Source organism: Crotalus tigris, unplaced genomic scaffold, assembly GCF_016545835.1.
Source record: "Crotalus tigris isolate CLP2741 ecotype Arizona unplaced genomic scaffold, ASM1654583v1 scf7180000018511.580666, whole genome shotgun sequence".
Classification (NCBI taxonomy): Eukaryota; Metazoa; Chordata; class Lepidosauria; order Squamata; family Viperidae; genus Crotalus; species Crotalus tigris.
This window is the reverse complement of record NW_024097047.1, coordinates 240,035-256,309: the sequence shown is the minus strand read 5'-3', so window position 1 is coordinate 256,309 and position 16,275 is coordinate 240,035. Positions and strand designations below refer to the sequence as shown.

The 16,275-nt window shown below is 34.2% G+C and overlaps 1 long non-coding RNA gene across 1 annotated transcript in view; it reads left to right on the top strand.

The window, feature by feature from the left end:
* Window positions 1-1,486: 1,486 nt before the first annotated feature.
* Window positions 1,487-16,275, top strand: part of LOC120312519 — a 32,049-nt gene continuing 17,260 nt past the window's right edge. Inside the window, exons 1-2 of the long non-coding RNA XR_005557911.1 lie at window positions 1,487-2,496; window positions 2,660-2,736. This is a non-coding gene — a long non-coding RNA (uncharacterized LOC120312519). The remainder of the gene's footprint in view (window positions 2,497-2,659; window positions 2,737-16,275) is intronic.

Here is a 16,275-nt window from a genome sequence, read left to right as displayed (position 1 = left end):
AACAGATTTGTTGATTGTTGTTGAAGAAGAGCAAGGATGGGAAGCGTCTCAGGGTTTCCCATGGCAGATTATTTCTTGCATTTTATGACCATTTTAGGAAAAGGAGAAGGGTACAAAGGGGGTGAGTTTGATTTTCAGATGTTGATGGTTTGTGATCTTTTTCAATTCTTTGCCTTCTATTCTACTGCCTTGTAGTATTAACAGATCAATTATCCACACTGCCTTCCTTTCAACCACAGTTAAATCTGGTGTGTTATGAGTCATCAACTTTTATTTGGAAATCCGATATTTTTTCCTGCTCATTTTCAACTACTTTTTCAAATCTATGTTCCCATCAATTTTTCATTAGTAACACGTGATAATTTTTACAGACTTCCAATGAAATTGTTGTTGTTGTTACAACAACTATTGTTGATCAAATCTGAACTCTGGGCAGCTTACTTCATAATTAAAACAATTATAAGACACAACAAAATCAAGCCAGACAGCCCAGACTAAAAATAACCATTAAAACCAGGCACAACAGCCTCCTCTCCCAACACATATTGGTAGTAATTAGTTTTTACCTTTCTGCATAATGTATTTTATTACATTCTTAGTTTTCATATTGGGATGAATGGATATAGCAATAATTTTCTGAAGATTGGAGATTTCATATTTTTTTTCAATGAAGATGCGTGAGTTAAAATTACGGACAGACTGTAGAGAATTTAGCTCCCATGTACTGCAATGGACAGGGGAGGTTTGCTTAAGAGTAATTCAGCTGCTCTTATTCTGTTCTTCAGCACTTTTGGTTCCAAGACCATATACTGCAGTTCTCAGAAATCTAGGAATAGGTTTGTATTGAAATTCAGGCAAGAGGGAGAGCCTGATTTTCAGAGGAAAACATTCTCGTCTGTTGTGGGAAAAGCAATGATCTGGGATCACTTGAAATACTAACATATTTATTATAGCGTAGGTTTTTCTGGACTGAAGTTCAGCTCACTAGATGCATGAAGTGTTAGTTGAGTTGCAGCTATGAATACACATAGAAGCAGGAGGGTGGGAAACTATAAATAATGAGGTCAGAGGGAAATCAAAAGTTAAAAGCACAAATACTTATTAAAACTAGTCATTTACAAAACAGCCTTTGGATGATAACATACACAATCCTTCTTGGATGTTGGTGGTAGTTAAGAAAGGAGCATCTGTCTGTTTTTTTCTAAAGTCCTTTTTCGGCTAGGTGAGTTAGAACTGGATGACATGAGCAACATAATTCAACTATTCTGCATTCTAATTGGCCACTGAAAGGTTTTTGCTCCAGAAGGACTGCAAACTTGTTGTAGGCATGGTTGGCATTGCTGAGATTATCTCCCAGAGTTATCTTTATCCCAAATAACTGAAAATACCCCAGCTGTAGTTTCAAAATAATTGCTTCTTTAAATGTCAACATCAACTTTTTGGAAACTGTTTTGTATATACTAATTCAGCTTTTCTCAGACAAATAAGCTCCAGATGTATTGAGTTATAACTTCCACCACCTTAATCCAACAAGGTTTGCTATTAGATACAAGTAAATTTTTTTCACATGGGTCAAGCCATTCTTCACTGTGCATGTATCTCAAAGAGTTTCAGTCATAATGCCTTCTTTCTAATAACTGCTATTTCCATTTTTGCTTTCCTATGACCATCACTATTCTAGGGAACATTTGCTGTCTCAACAGCTCACCGCATTTTTAAACGGATTTTTTTCTTCATATTCTGAACAAATGTAAAAATGATTTCTGGAAAGAATAGTTTTCTTTTCTTTCTCTTTTAATTATGAAAGTGGATTCTAGTATTTGAACATTTTCACAAATATGTGTAGAATTTGCCCTTTTCATAGGTTTAGATTTAAAGACATTGATTTGCTCCTTGTAGTTAACTAATTAGGAGTCTTTCAATTGATTTTCACGAAAGTAGTAATGGGACTTTAATCCAAATACATTGCAATTGCAAGTAGCAAAGAAGGGAGGATTTTCAAGCATTTAAAACTATCTGGATTTTATTGTGATATTATGTACTTCTCAAGATAAAATTTTGTCTGGCATTGAAGATGGTTAAGAAAATCTACATTTCAAGTGTGAATCCAACACCTCCACTTATAAACATAGTCTGCTTAAAAGGCTACCCTCTCTCGTGCCTGTCTTGAGATGTAACCAACATGCTTTATAATAAAAATTATTATTATTACTTTAAGATGCCTATATGAACCATTCTGCAGGAAAAATAACAAAGCTATTCATAATACATTGCAATTACAATAAAATAGAAATTACCTTGGCTCATTTTTAAATTCCGTTTTTGTTGTTGTTGTTGTTGTTATAACAATGGAAAACAAGGCTCCCTGTTCTCTTTTCTTTCTTAGGAAGTCAGAAAGAAATCAGAAAGAAGAAAAATGTCAGGTTTGATATCCAGGTAGCTGAATACATGGAAGCCTTCAGAAGTCCCAAGTCTATACAAAACTGAAGCAAAGAGGTAGTGTAAAACACATTGCATGATCAGAGAAAAGGAAAAATTGTAGCATGCACCATTTTCTTCTGGGAGAATGAAAATACTAATGCCATGATATTTTCACATCTAAAATATACAGAACAATTTATAAGGAAATAACATTAAAAAGTTATATTCTGCTTTACAGGCTTCCTCCCTGATATAAATCATTTCGGTTGCAATCCTTGCCTGAGATTAATATCAGAAGATCTTATTTCTGAACAAGTATGTATACGTTTGAACTTTCCAACACAATCAGAAGCAAATCTTCCTGAATTTAATGGAGTTCACTCAGAGAGTCAAATGGATATCAGATTGCAAGCTGAATATTATTCCCGGGAAGCAGAGTAGTGCCTCCAACTTATTTATATATTAATTTAGTGTGTTTCTAATCTAAACCAACATATTTCTAACTACTCATGACATCAGAGTTAACTTATGCTCCAGATATCTCATTCAGTGCCTGGTGCTCCCTACTAACATGGCTGAAGATATATGCTGGAAACTGGACAACCAGTGTGTATAACAGTCAAATTCATATTTCAGCCTATGTCTCTTCCAGGGCAAAATTAGAGTAATTTTACATGACCCTTTGAGCCCTTAAAGGAAAAGTAGAGCAGCATCTCAACGATCACAGCAGAAGGATTGACAGGATCCCATGCTTGTCAAAATGATTAAAACACACCACATGTTTGCAGATTGCGTCCTTTTCATGCATGGCAACACATGGGCAAAAGAGGCAGACCTTGAGCTATGTTTGGCACAATGGTTTTGGTCATGGTCCCCTATACCAACAGACCTCTCTGGACCACAGATTTCCCATTCTAATGCAGAGTGTGAGGCCCATCTGCTCTTTAAAATGTAAAAATGTTATTTGAAAGATAGGCAAAAGTCACTTCTTCTCAATTTATATTGATTATAAAATGGACATTATATTGCCATGCCATGATGCGGCAAGTCACTTTGCTCCTTTTATTAGGAAATAATGTAAGACCACACTGGAAAATTTAGAACATTGAAATGATCCATCAAAGATAAGTTAAACTAGACATTCTGAGAAAGGTAGCTTGTTGCTCTTTTGACAGATATCTTTGTGTTTACAGAAGCAATAGCACTTAGACTTATATACCACTTCATAGTGCTTTAAGCCCTCTCTAAGTGGTTTACAGAATCAGCATATTGCCCCCAACAATCTTAGTCTTCATTTTACTGACCTTGGAAGGATGGAAGGCGGAGGCAGTCTTGAGCTGGTCAGGATCGAACTCCAGACTATGGGCAGAGTTAGCCTGCAATACTGCATTCTAACCACTGCACCAACATGGCTCCTAAGTAATGTCAGTAATTCCACTTGGGCCCTAAGCTTTTCTTATAATTCTTCCAAATAGGAAAGATTAGTCTAACACATCTTTTGAATTTGGTATTATTATAGATTGATGACACCTGGATTTGCATTTATCTTCCTGCCCCTCAAACAAAATTTTTTTCATTTCAGAAAAAAACTCAATGTTTTTCTCTAATAAATAGAATTCTAATTTCTTCTGTAAAAGACCATAGCCAAGCAATGACCAATAATGATAGCTGATAATAATGTGTTGCTTCTTTTCCCCCTCCTCCTCCCCCAACAATCTGGCAAACTTTTTATCATGATTTCATTGTGATTAAGAAAACAAAATGTTGTTGTCCACAAGTAGAATGATTTTTGGAAAGGTGAGGGAGAGGAGTTTCACATTGGGTTTATTATTAACTTGGAGAGTAACTGCTCCCCAAGATTATATTTTTTTATAAAAGTGAAATAGACCTGGGCTAGTCAGCCTGAATCAAACTTCAAATATAATTTATTCTTGGTGCTGAAATTTTCTCACCAGAGAGAGAGCTTATTCAAACAGAGGCAAAAATGCTGTTGGAAGCAAAAAAAAAAAAAAAAAAAATTGGAAGAGATCGTTTAGATGTAGATGACACTGATGAGCTAAGTTGAAAACGGAATTATACATAATCTGAATAAATATACTCACATTTAAAATGGGATTGCAATCAAAGTGTGTGAGTAATAAGAACTACTAATAAATGCTTTACCTAGGAAAGAAGAGAGAATATATGCATAGTCATTATTTCAGTCACATTCTAATCCTCTTTCAAACCTAATTATACTAACCGTATTCTTTATGTTATAAATACAAATTATTCCCCTCCCCCCGTGAGAAAACTAAATTTATAGGCTTTTTAAAAGAATGCATAATGTGCACAAGCACTTTCTGAATGCCGCAAGAATTTGTACTTAGTAAGCATATGGTGGGGAAGACAAGATGAGTTAAATGACAGCTACCAGGTATTCTTTTTTTCCAAAATCCAGTATTGACTAGATTGCAACAAGAACAAAAAAACACACGATGGAACCAAGGCAAATTTAGCATCCAGATCATGAACCAGGGGAAAACTAAGAAAGATGCACAGTATAAAATAGGAGGGAGAACCAAACAACATCCTCCCCAAAAGAGATACTTACATCATTCATTGGACATCTTTCTTGACCAGAAATGATCAGCCTTCAAGGTCAGCTCTGTATTTTGGAAACAGTAGGCGTTCACACACCTGGTGGAGTTCATCTCTGAAAATGTTTCACACATGCTTTCCACATTCCTTATGCTATTCCTACTGGAATGCATTCTGTAATCTGCAGGAATTTCACCCCCAAGAGAAAATGTTTTGAAAGGTCCTCCTTGGTAAACATAGTGCTTATTTGAGATTGTTTGCCTTGTCTTTAGTTAGCTGTTTGTGAAGATCGAGGGATGGATTAAAGGGAAGCAAATTGAAAGGGAAGGCTGTAGATTCCTTACAGAACTGTCAGAGATGGGAAGGGAAAGTGTCTTATCTGTTCAGTGACCATGCAAGGAGAAAGTAACAATTCCAAATTAGACACTTTCCTAAAGAAAAAGTGTTGCCCCTACATAATCTTATTCTGTTCTAGAGATTCTTTTACTTCCTACGACAGAGGCAGAAAAAAAAATCTTGTGAGGGCAGGATGCATTCAGTGCCACAAAATCCATGAGGACAAGGGTCAAAACAGGCAAGACAGCAGACTGAACACCTCCTCCAAAGGGTGGATGTTGGATTATGATGCTGTATCTGTCATCTTGCCTGTTTCGACCCTTCCCTATTGTTGATCCAGTATTAACCCACTATTATTCCCAGAAGCTACATCAAAATGTGATACATCAGCATAAAAAGCATATTGCAAGCACTGTGAAAGCATATTTAAAGATAGGCAGACAGACAGATAGAGATAGCATAAGTCTATATTATATGTGGAAAAAAGAATGACCCAATGAATCATGGATTGTCTAGTAATTTTGAAAAGTGGGAAGGGATCCTGAGAGCAAAAAAGATTTAAAAAAAAAACAACACCATTCTAGGGTGTTAAACAGATTGGTGAAAGCGTGCCAGAACTTCCCTCTCCTCTTGCTTCCATCAAACAAAATCAAGGTGGGCATATCTTGAGTTTCTTTTTCACCCCCTCTCCTTTTCCAGGGCTAAGCTGATGTTTACTTAATAGTTCCTGCATTTCTTCTTCAATGTTACCTCCATACTCTGCAGTTATATTCTACAGTAAATATTTTAATCAGGTTACTTAGCAATAGGAAAAAAAACGTGAATATAAACTGAAGTATATAAGCTAGCATTTACAGTTCAGATTTCTAAGTGGTCTCCTAATATAGAATTCCAGTGATAAAAAGATTTTTCAAATATGAAGAGACATAGATTTTACAGACTATTTATCATTGACAAGAAGGAGTATCCTTCCAAGGTTGTAATAACTTTCTTTTTCTGTCAGTCATAAAACAATACACCACATCTTTCCATTGTCAAGCTATTAATTTTCAAAACTATTGTTCTATAACTCAGGGAAAATGGATATTTATAAAAACCAGAGAGTTTTCCAGAGCAAAATAATTTTTGTCCCCCTGGGAGACACTATAGCTCAAATCCAGAGCATATGAAGCCATGTTGCATTATGAGCACATCTCCCAAAAATTCTGCACCTGACCACCACTTCCAAAAAAGATACATAAGCACCCAGAGATACAACACATTGTTGGATTAATTACATTTTAACGCTACAGTTACCAGTGTGCATTTCAGTTCCTTGTTTCATGTTTTCTGATGCCCTTGGACATCTCATTTATTATATTCTAACAACATTTTATGAATAACAATTATAGGACAATTTTATGAATAATTATTACAAGACTATTTTACTAAATTCGGTAGTACTGAAGGGAATTTCCAATATGTCCAAAGGGTGCGAAGATGGCACTTTTCCAATCATCATCATAAAATCAAAGTCTACATTCTAACCAGACTTTCCAGAAAATGAATTATCTGCTATTTTTCAAGTTTGATATCTCACAATATATTGATTTGGCAAGGACAAAAAAAATCAATTAATACAGGAGAAGGAAGAATTCAGTTCATTGTAACATAGTTGGACTCTTAACAACTTCTAACTTGTAAGGGCTATCAGAAATCCTAATTCCAAATGGTCATGAGATCAAGTCCCTGGTAGGCAAAATTTGCCATTCTTTAGCTAAGAAAAAAAAGTGATGCATCATGTTACAAACTTAAACTTAAACAAGAATATTTAAATGAAAAAAATGGGAGAGGCAGAGAAATAGCTCACTAAAACATTGCATAATATTTTTGAAAAATCAATTTTAGGAATGGATAGAAGAATATCATGGCAGAACACTCATATTTTAAATATGAAGTTTATCCCTAATACTTACTATAAGAGTAATGCATTGATTAGGGCCATGCAAAACTATTTTTGCTCCATTGGCAATCCTGGAAGTGTTTCCATGCTTATTTACAAGCTCAAACAACTTGGGGAAATTCTCAAAAAACACTCAAAGCCTTTGAGGGACAGAAAGTTGGAGCAGCAGGTTCAGAGGAGCCCTTCACAAAGACTCCTTTTGACATACTATCAATCAAGGCCTTTTGCTGTTTCTAATAATGACATATTGGAATTTGAGGTAATCATCTGAAATGTATTTCTAGATATTTCTAACCCAAGACAAAGGGCTGTCTTTGAACACAACAGAAATATTACTCAAAGGCATCAATTTATACTTAGACCAAGTAAATGTCTATAAAACTCATCTTATGAAACAAAATACATATACAGACACTTATACACAACTTTTTTATTTACAAAACAAAGGTTATTTACAAAACAAACCCTGACTGCCAGGGCATTCACCAGCAATAGGCCCCCTAGTTAGAAAGCCCTACCTCTCATCCCCACCAACCTATTTTCATTAATAAACCAGTGGGAATGTCCATACTGGCTTTACAGTATGGCCAGCCTGAGAATTTATGGAGAAAAACAGAGTCTTTGTCACCACACTTTAGATGTTTCAGTTTCCTACCTGGTCTTTCAAATGGAATACAATCCTATTTCCCATGCCCTCCTTATTCCTGTTATTGTTAATCATTTAAATTGTATTCCTTTCACAATACCTCCATTTTATCAGGACCAATTGCTCAGCTTTATCTATCCCAAAATTACTTCCAAGTACTCTAACATGTCTATTACCTGCTTGGAAACAATAGAGTAGGAAGAGCTGAATATTATCCATGTAAATAATGACACTTCATGCCCCATTTCCTGATAATTTCCTGCAGAGATTTCTATTGTACACAGAAGATATTAAAAAGCATGTAAGCCAGCCTAGAATCATCTGGCACACCCAAAGATCTCGCCAGACACCTGCAATTACTTTTTCAGTGCCAGGAAAAGATCTTTTTCTTCAGCCAGGCCTTTTAACATCTTGAAGCTTTTTAACCCTGGGTGTCTAATTTGTACTGTATATTAAACTGAAGCTCATTCTTATTTCAGTTTCTGTCTTGCAGTCTTTGGTTCTTTTATTTTTCCCAAGGATAAAGGAATTTGACTTCCTACCTTTTGCTGATGTTTGTTGCTGTTGTTATTTATAGTATGTTGTGGTTGTTATTTATAGTATGTTGCATACACTGTGCATTCCTTTAGGTATGGAAAGTACATAATGAGTTTTCATTCTGATAAACTGATGATCAAAACTAGATAAGAATGTCAATATCATAGGGGCCAGATCTTGGTGTTATTACTTTTATTATTAGTGTTCTGCATTACTGTAATTGAAGAGGTGTTATGAAGGTTAAAAAAAATCCAAGCGAAACTAAATCAGGAAGGAATGTCTGGAAACCACCTACACATGGAACATAGTCCCTGCCAGATTGATTCCGGACTGTTGAGATACTTAGAGAAACAACATACCAAAAGTGAATATGACAGAATTAATATAGCCAATCAGATTCCAAATTCCTCTGTTGGACGTTAGAAATTGTTGATGTTAAATGAACAGTGCAAAGTCTCTTTGCCCCAGACTACCACAGTATATACATAGGATGTGAAAGAGAATGTATACCAATAATATTTATGTTACTGTACTATACCCTTGGATTATTGTGCTGATCCAACACTATAAATAATAATTGAGAAATTCACTTAACTAGATTGAAACACAAGCCTTTCGTTTTATTCTTTAACATCTAAGTTTGGGTCTACTTATTCTACTTTTATCTGTTAGAAAGCAAATTTGAATGTCTAAGAAATCAAGAAATGCTATTGATACATTTTGCTTAAGACGCCTTCTGAAAATAATGTACACATCTGTCACTCTAAATAAATTTGGGGACATAGCAAATAACAATACTATGGACACAAAATTAGAATCCTCATGCCTGTAATTATCCTTAAAAGCAGTGAAATTTCTATTCAACCCAGCGGTTGTCTTCACAAAAGTGAGTGCTATCCTGTTGTCTTTTTTCAGAGCTGTTGGTGGCAATTCATTGTGGGTTGAAAAAAACCTCCTTATCCTAGAACCATCCAAGTATTTATATTTTTACAAAGATTCATGATTTTCCTGAGTTCATCTCTTCTGCAGATACTAAGAATAATAAATCAATTAATTCATGTCTCTGTAAAATCTTTTGAATTTAGAATGTTTCATTGCCCTAGCACTATTCTCATCATACAAAAGTGAGACTTCTGGAAAGCTGGAACAACACAGAATAATTTTGGTTAGACTAATATTTCCTCCTCTGTGCTCTGGAGTCTCACTACAGCAGTTGACATAGATGCCAAAATTAAAATATTATTTTAAAAAATAAAGTAACCAAAATATTGGGATATTGCCAAATCTCTTAAGTTTTGGAATTCTTGTCTAGAATTCAGATAGAAACATCAATTCTACATGCATTTAAATATTTCATTTTAAAAAGAATTTATATTTGTCCTGCAGATGTCATCTTAGAGCAGGGGTGTCAAACTCACAACGTGACGTTTGACACTATTGCCAGAGTTGAGATGGGTACAGTTTTGGCATGACGCATCCGGCCCGCGGGCCAGCAGTTTGACACCCCTGTCTTAGAGGTTCACATATGCCATGGCATCTACAAGATTGCTAATTCTTTATTTTGTGATGGTTTTCCATAGCTTTTAGATATGCACATATGGTTGTATGATTAGAGCACTATCAATGCATGATCAGAGAATATGTTTTTCATATTTTCCTCATGTAAAAGAAGGGGGAGGGGAAGAAGGAAGGAAGGAAGGAAGGAAGGAAACTGCATTAATTAAGAGAAACAGATTAAATGAAATGAAATTCTTCCCTCCTGCACAACAGTCCTTCTTCTGAAGCTGAAATCTGTACTGAAAGGCAGTAAGAATTATTCCCTCGTTTTAGAACAGAAGAAATATTTGTCACATTCAATTCCACTGGTAATTAAAACACAATGCAATAAGCCTTATAATTTCTACTATAGCCTTTTTGATATCCTTTGCCTTCCAAATGTCGCAGGACTTCGAACTCCAGATTTCTCACCTATAATGATAATATATCTGGAAGACAAGCTATGTAAATCTCTATTTTCTATAACAACCTATTTTAAAATCATTAATTGCAAAACTGCAAACAAAATTAGAAGGTGCTAGTTAACTGATGGACTTCACCAAAATTTATAGTAGAGGGACGTAAAAGAGGACAAATTTATAATAGGATGTACTATAAGACAATATTTAGTAAAATTATGGAAATTTAGAAGAAAAACAATAAGTCCAGAAATATCACTGCTAAGCTCTCCTTTAAACATGTTTATGTTATAGTTAATCATTATAAGAGAAATACAATTACATATGGAAATATGTGCAATTCAGATTCCATGAACTGACTTAAATCACAGCAAGAATTACTTGGTGAAGGCCAGAAATAGTTGGAAGAATAAAAGCTGACCTCAAAGCCAAGTTAGGTCTTAAAAGAAAAATGACCAAATGTGAAATCCTCTTATAGAATCAAGATCACCTATTAAGGTGTATATATAAATTGTTATTTAGATATGATATGGATACATAACAAATCAAACATTGCATGATAAAACAGTCACAATACATGGGAAGAACTATGGAACAAATTTACAAAATTATCTTAAGTGACAGCTTAAATGATTTTAAAATAGGTATAAAATGCTTTATAGATGGTATTCAACTCCTTCAATAATTGCCTAGATAGACAAATCATATAGTAGCAAATGCTGGAAATGCAGAAGGAACATTTTACCACATGGGCATGTAAAAAAAATTCTCAAAAATACTGGAAAGAAATACACAATTGAGAAAAAATTGAAATCAATTTTGAATTAAAAGCACTTTTTTATTTTGGAAAAATTCCAAAACATATCCACAAAAATGATCCAAGGTATACTGTATGTTCAGTGTAACAAGCACAAGTTTGGAAAAGCAATTGTTATTAACAATATTATATCAGACCCAGAACTTAAAATTGAAGAATATGCAGCATTGGAAAAATTGCAACATGTATTCATAAGTCTGACAAATTCAAGCAAGAATGAGTTCCATATATAATTGGAATTTTATATGCGTGTGTATTTACCTTGCTGCATGCTATGTACATATACATATACAGTACATATACAATTATATAATATGCAGATATAGATATAAACCATGCAGCGAGGTAAGTTTAATCATCTAACATATGGTTTTTAAGTGAAAAATTAACTGGTCAAAGAACTAAAATCAAAAATATATGAAAATGTTAAGTAATCATAAATATTGTATATCAATTGGAGTACAATGAGGGTAAAGTTAGAAAGTAAACACTTACCAATAAAGTTTTAATAATTTTTTCCTCTCTTTCTATATCTTTGTCTCTCCTTTTAGGAGATTTATCTTTAAATAATAAAATAAAGGAAATACTGGCATTCAGCACAGAGATTCAAAATAATCTTAAAATGTTTTTCCTTTTTATTAAATGCAAAATTATGTATTTTGGTTTTTATGGTTATCTGAGCAACTTTTACAACTTCTTTTTCCAATTATACCTTTCTATCAGTTTTTTTCTTTCTTTTTTCACTTATTTTTTCTATTTTTTTTTAAGCAACTAATTCAAAACCTGAAATTGGAATGGGGCTTAACATATTTTCAGTTTTAGTTTACCATTTGTTAGCATAATGTTCAACCGGGAGTAAGGCAGTGGTGAGATTCAAATATGTGAACAACCGGTTCTCTGTGTGGATGCCATTTCCAGAAGTCCATTCTGGACTTGGGCAACAAAAAATTAGCTACCGCTTCTGCCAAAGTGGTGCACACTGGCTGAATCCCACCACTGGAGTAAGGACATGATGCTCTCTAATTTAGATCTCCTAAGGCTCCTGGAGATGTATTTCAGGACAGGTAAGACCACAAGTTCTCCACCAAGTTAGACTGTTTACTTTTAACACAAAAAGTAAACATGAAATGAATACCATCTCCTCATACCATAACACATTTAATCTAGAATCCAATGGTAGCTTTCCTGCATTGAAATAATAATTTTTAACTAGGCTATGCAAATTGTCTCTTCCAGCATTATTTATTACAAGGCCATTTTTGGAAATGAAATTTTCCATTTTGCCAGCCTTTGCTCAGACACACTCTGCTTACAGAGGTTCTCGGTGAAGCACATGATAACCAAAATAATTCCATGGGATGGGAAGGAAATGTACATGAGGTATAAATTTCCATGACTCCTTATTTAAAAATCCATATAAACTATCATGAAAACATTCAGTATATTTGACTCCCACAATTTAACAGAATTAAAGAAAGGTTTGGCATGAAATAATGTTTTTCTGTTTCTGGAAGTTGAGCTTCTAGTGGAATTGTTTCATATTCATTTGGAATGGCTATTATCAGCAACACACACACAAGCTTTTCACGTTTTAAAATGCACATTAAAACAAACATTGAACAGTTTAGGCCATAATATTATGGCCAATACTTCTGGAACAAAAACAATCCTGTTCAGGGAAATGAAAATTCCATACATAATAATACACATAAACATTATTATTTTTGCAAAGCATAGCTTTTTATAAAGAAATGAGATGTATTTTCATAGGTAGGAAATGATCAAATTTATCTGAATTCTTTCAAGTGCTGATGAACTACAATTCTTATTACCTTAATTTTAACCATGGTGGCTGTGATCTATAGGATTTAAAGTCCAACAGCATTTAAAGGATCATACATCATGAATTGAGATTAGGGATAATAAAGCATAATTTACATGGGGAAAACAAATCTAATTGTACTTTCCCTAACATGAATTTCCCTGTCTGCCATTCTTCAGCATTGATGATAATTGAAAGATCTTCCAATTTCTTCTAAGATAACAAATTAAGCACAAGACAGTCTGGCGTATACAGCTCTGGTCTTCAAAGGAAGGAAAAGTGAAAAAGGGACTCTGCTGCTTTCCCATCAAATCATGGGCTTCTGCCTCTTAAAACAACTGCCTACTCATAATTGCTTTATGATGCTGAGGCATCATAAAATTGTGTCTGTGTGATATGACCACCATTGAATTAGACTGTTAATTAAATATTTTTTATTTTATTTATTTATCCTGTACCGCCTTTATTATTTTTATAAATAACTCAAGGTAGTTGAAAATACCTCCTCCTATTTTCCCCATCATAACAACCCTGTGAGGTGAGTTGGGCTGAGAGGGAGTGATTGGTCCAAGGTCACCCAGCTGATTTTCATGCCTAATGCTTCACCTGTTCTAGACATTGAGTTTAGTTAGATGAGAGATTTGCCATAGTTTTTCCTTTTTGAATTGCAAGTTTACAATTAGTGGAAAATTAGTTGCCACTTCCTACTGTTCTTATAATGCAAGGGAGGACAGTTCTGACAGATGAAAGATCCCAAGGCAAACCAAATATGACTATTAAACACCTCTTCTTTTTAGCCTTCCAACAGGATGTCTTCTCAGTCTAGGTCAATGAAATTGCCTGGGAGGTTCAGGCTGGCAAATGAAAATATTGTATAATAACATCTGGTGCAGAACAAAGCACTAAAATCACTTGACATTTATTTTAGTCAATCATATTTCTAAGGTCCATTTTTGCCATAAATCAATGGCAGGGTATAGGCATTTCTAGAGGACATTTCAAGTGTAGTGTAGTCTTCTTGATGATGCCATAGCTGCAGAACTCCCATTCGCAATGAAGCAGAGGTATCCCTGCCTCATTGACTTTCATCTGAAATGGCATTGAATAATTTATTGTGTATTCCCTGCCATAAAATCATAAGAGTTGCCTTAATGTTACATTTTTAAATTGCCATGAATATATCTCTCAATCTAATTGGCATTTGGCAAAATGTGAAGCAGTTCAGACATTGCATTTATATGTCTCTTGTTGTGAAACTGCTTTCCTGCATTTTAGGCACTGGCATTTCTACATGCAACAGGCAAAGAGTTCCCTTTAGGGCAGGGGTTCCCACCTGGTGGTGCTCACATCCCCTGGAATGCGAGATGATATTCCAGGAGGTGTCAAAACTTGGGTTTTCAAAAGTATAGTGTATATGCATAATTCGTTGCCATTATTTTGAACTTTTGTAAGGGGTGCGAGAATATATCAGAAACGTTCTAGGGGTGCGGGGTATAGAAAAGGTTGGGAGCTGCTACTTTAGGGTCAAATATTATCCAGTTCAGCACTTTGTGTTAGAATCCATATTATCATGTGTACATTTAACCTTTTCTGATGCAAATAGGATGATTGAAAATATAAATAGGATAGCAAATACTACTGTATTTTTTTCAGATGTGTTAAGCAAAATATTAGCTGGTTTCACATGTAGAGAAGCCCAATCATACATATCTGAAGAAAGGAAATCTATGTGCAGGGTTTTCCCCCCCACTTATGTCATCCTTAGTTGTTTCAAGGAAAAAATGTCTTTCCAAGAGGAGATACATGCTTACTAAATTGACAATTTAAAATCTGAAAAGAGGTTTTTCTGAGGGGCGGGGATAAGAAATTGGGGATAAGAAATTCATATCTTTCTTCAGGAGAAATATCTTTTATCTTGAAGCCAAGATATACGAGTGGAAAATCTGTAATGGAACAAAATCTAAGTCACTCAGAAGGACACTTTAATACTAGGGTGCAAGTATTTTAATAAGTATCTTGCAAGTATTAATTATAGCCCTACTAAGATGTTTTACATGAATGTTTTGCATATCTTTTCAGTTTAGCTATGGACCAGATAATTATGGCTGGAATTTTTAATCACATTTTAAATGCTTTGTTAGATTGTAATACTGTTTCAGCTAAATTTAATTTCTATATATAGAAAATGTCACAAGCTTATATGCTTGAGTTTAATTTGTTGGAAAATGAGAACTTTTAACACCTTTAACATAATGACAATATACTTTTTTCTTCAATTTTCAGCTTATCCCCACTGGATTATGCATCAAATGAATATAATATAGATCCTACAGCGCTATCCAGTTATGTTGTATAATACATCAATTAGTGTATCATTTAACATAAGAAAAAGTCATTCTCTTTACAAAATAGTATTTAAATACATCATTATTCAAAGATTCATTTTTTTATAAAATAGGGAAATAAGATTTTTAAAAAGATATTCTAGTGAAAGGATGATTTACTGTCGAGATAAAATGGGTAGTCATATACATCAAATAAATACAGTAGAAAGATAGAAATATGTTGCTATATATAGCCTGAATTTAACAAGCCTGATGATTAAGTCCACTTTACATAATCATTATATGGACTTTTTCCTGCTAATTATAGTTTTTTTCTTTCTTGTCATATTTAGATTATTTTAATCGCTAGAATACATATGTACATGTGTGTGTGTGTGTGTGTGTGTGTGTGTGTGAGAGAGAGAGAGAGAGAGAGAGAGAGAGAGAGAGAGAGAGAGAGTTTTCATTCTATAATTACTATTTATCTTTTTCCTTGTTGGTGATGTACATTTTTTTAATTTCACCATTTAAAAAAAAATAAAAATAGTAAGCTCCATCTGGATTCTTTCTGAAGACATATGGTGACTCAGATAATTGAGAAAGGCAGAGGAAAGGCACACTTTTCCAGCAGTATGCAGGTTATGTTGGTAAAGCCCTTTTGCAAACCATCAATAAATTCCTTCATGCAGACCAATTTTGCTTTAAACATGGGATACAGACATTTTGTTGGAAATTCATCTTCAGAAATTCAGATATAATACCCATTATAGATTTGGATAGAACCTCTGCCTCTTGCTTTCCAAATTATTCACATAACCAGAGTATTTAGGAGGTAAAATGTGGGATACGGTTATCATGTTATAAATAGCAGGAAGGCTTCCAGTCCTGCAGATAA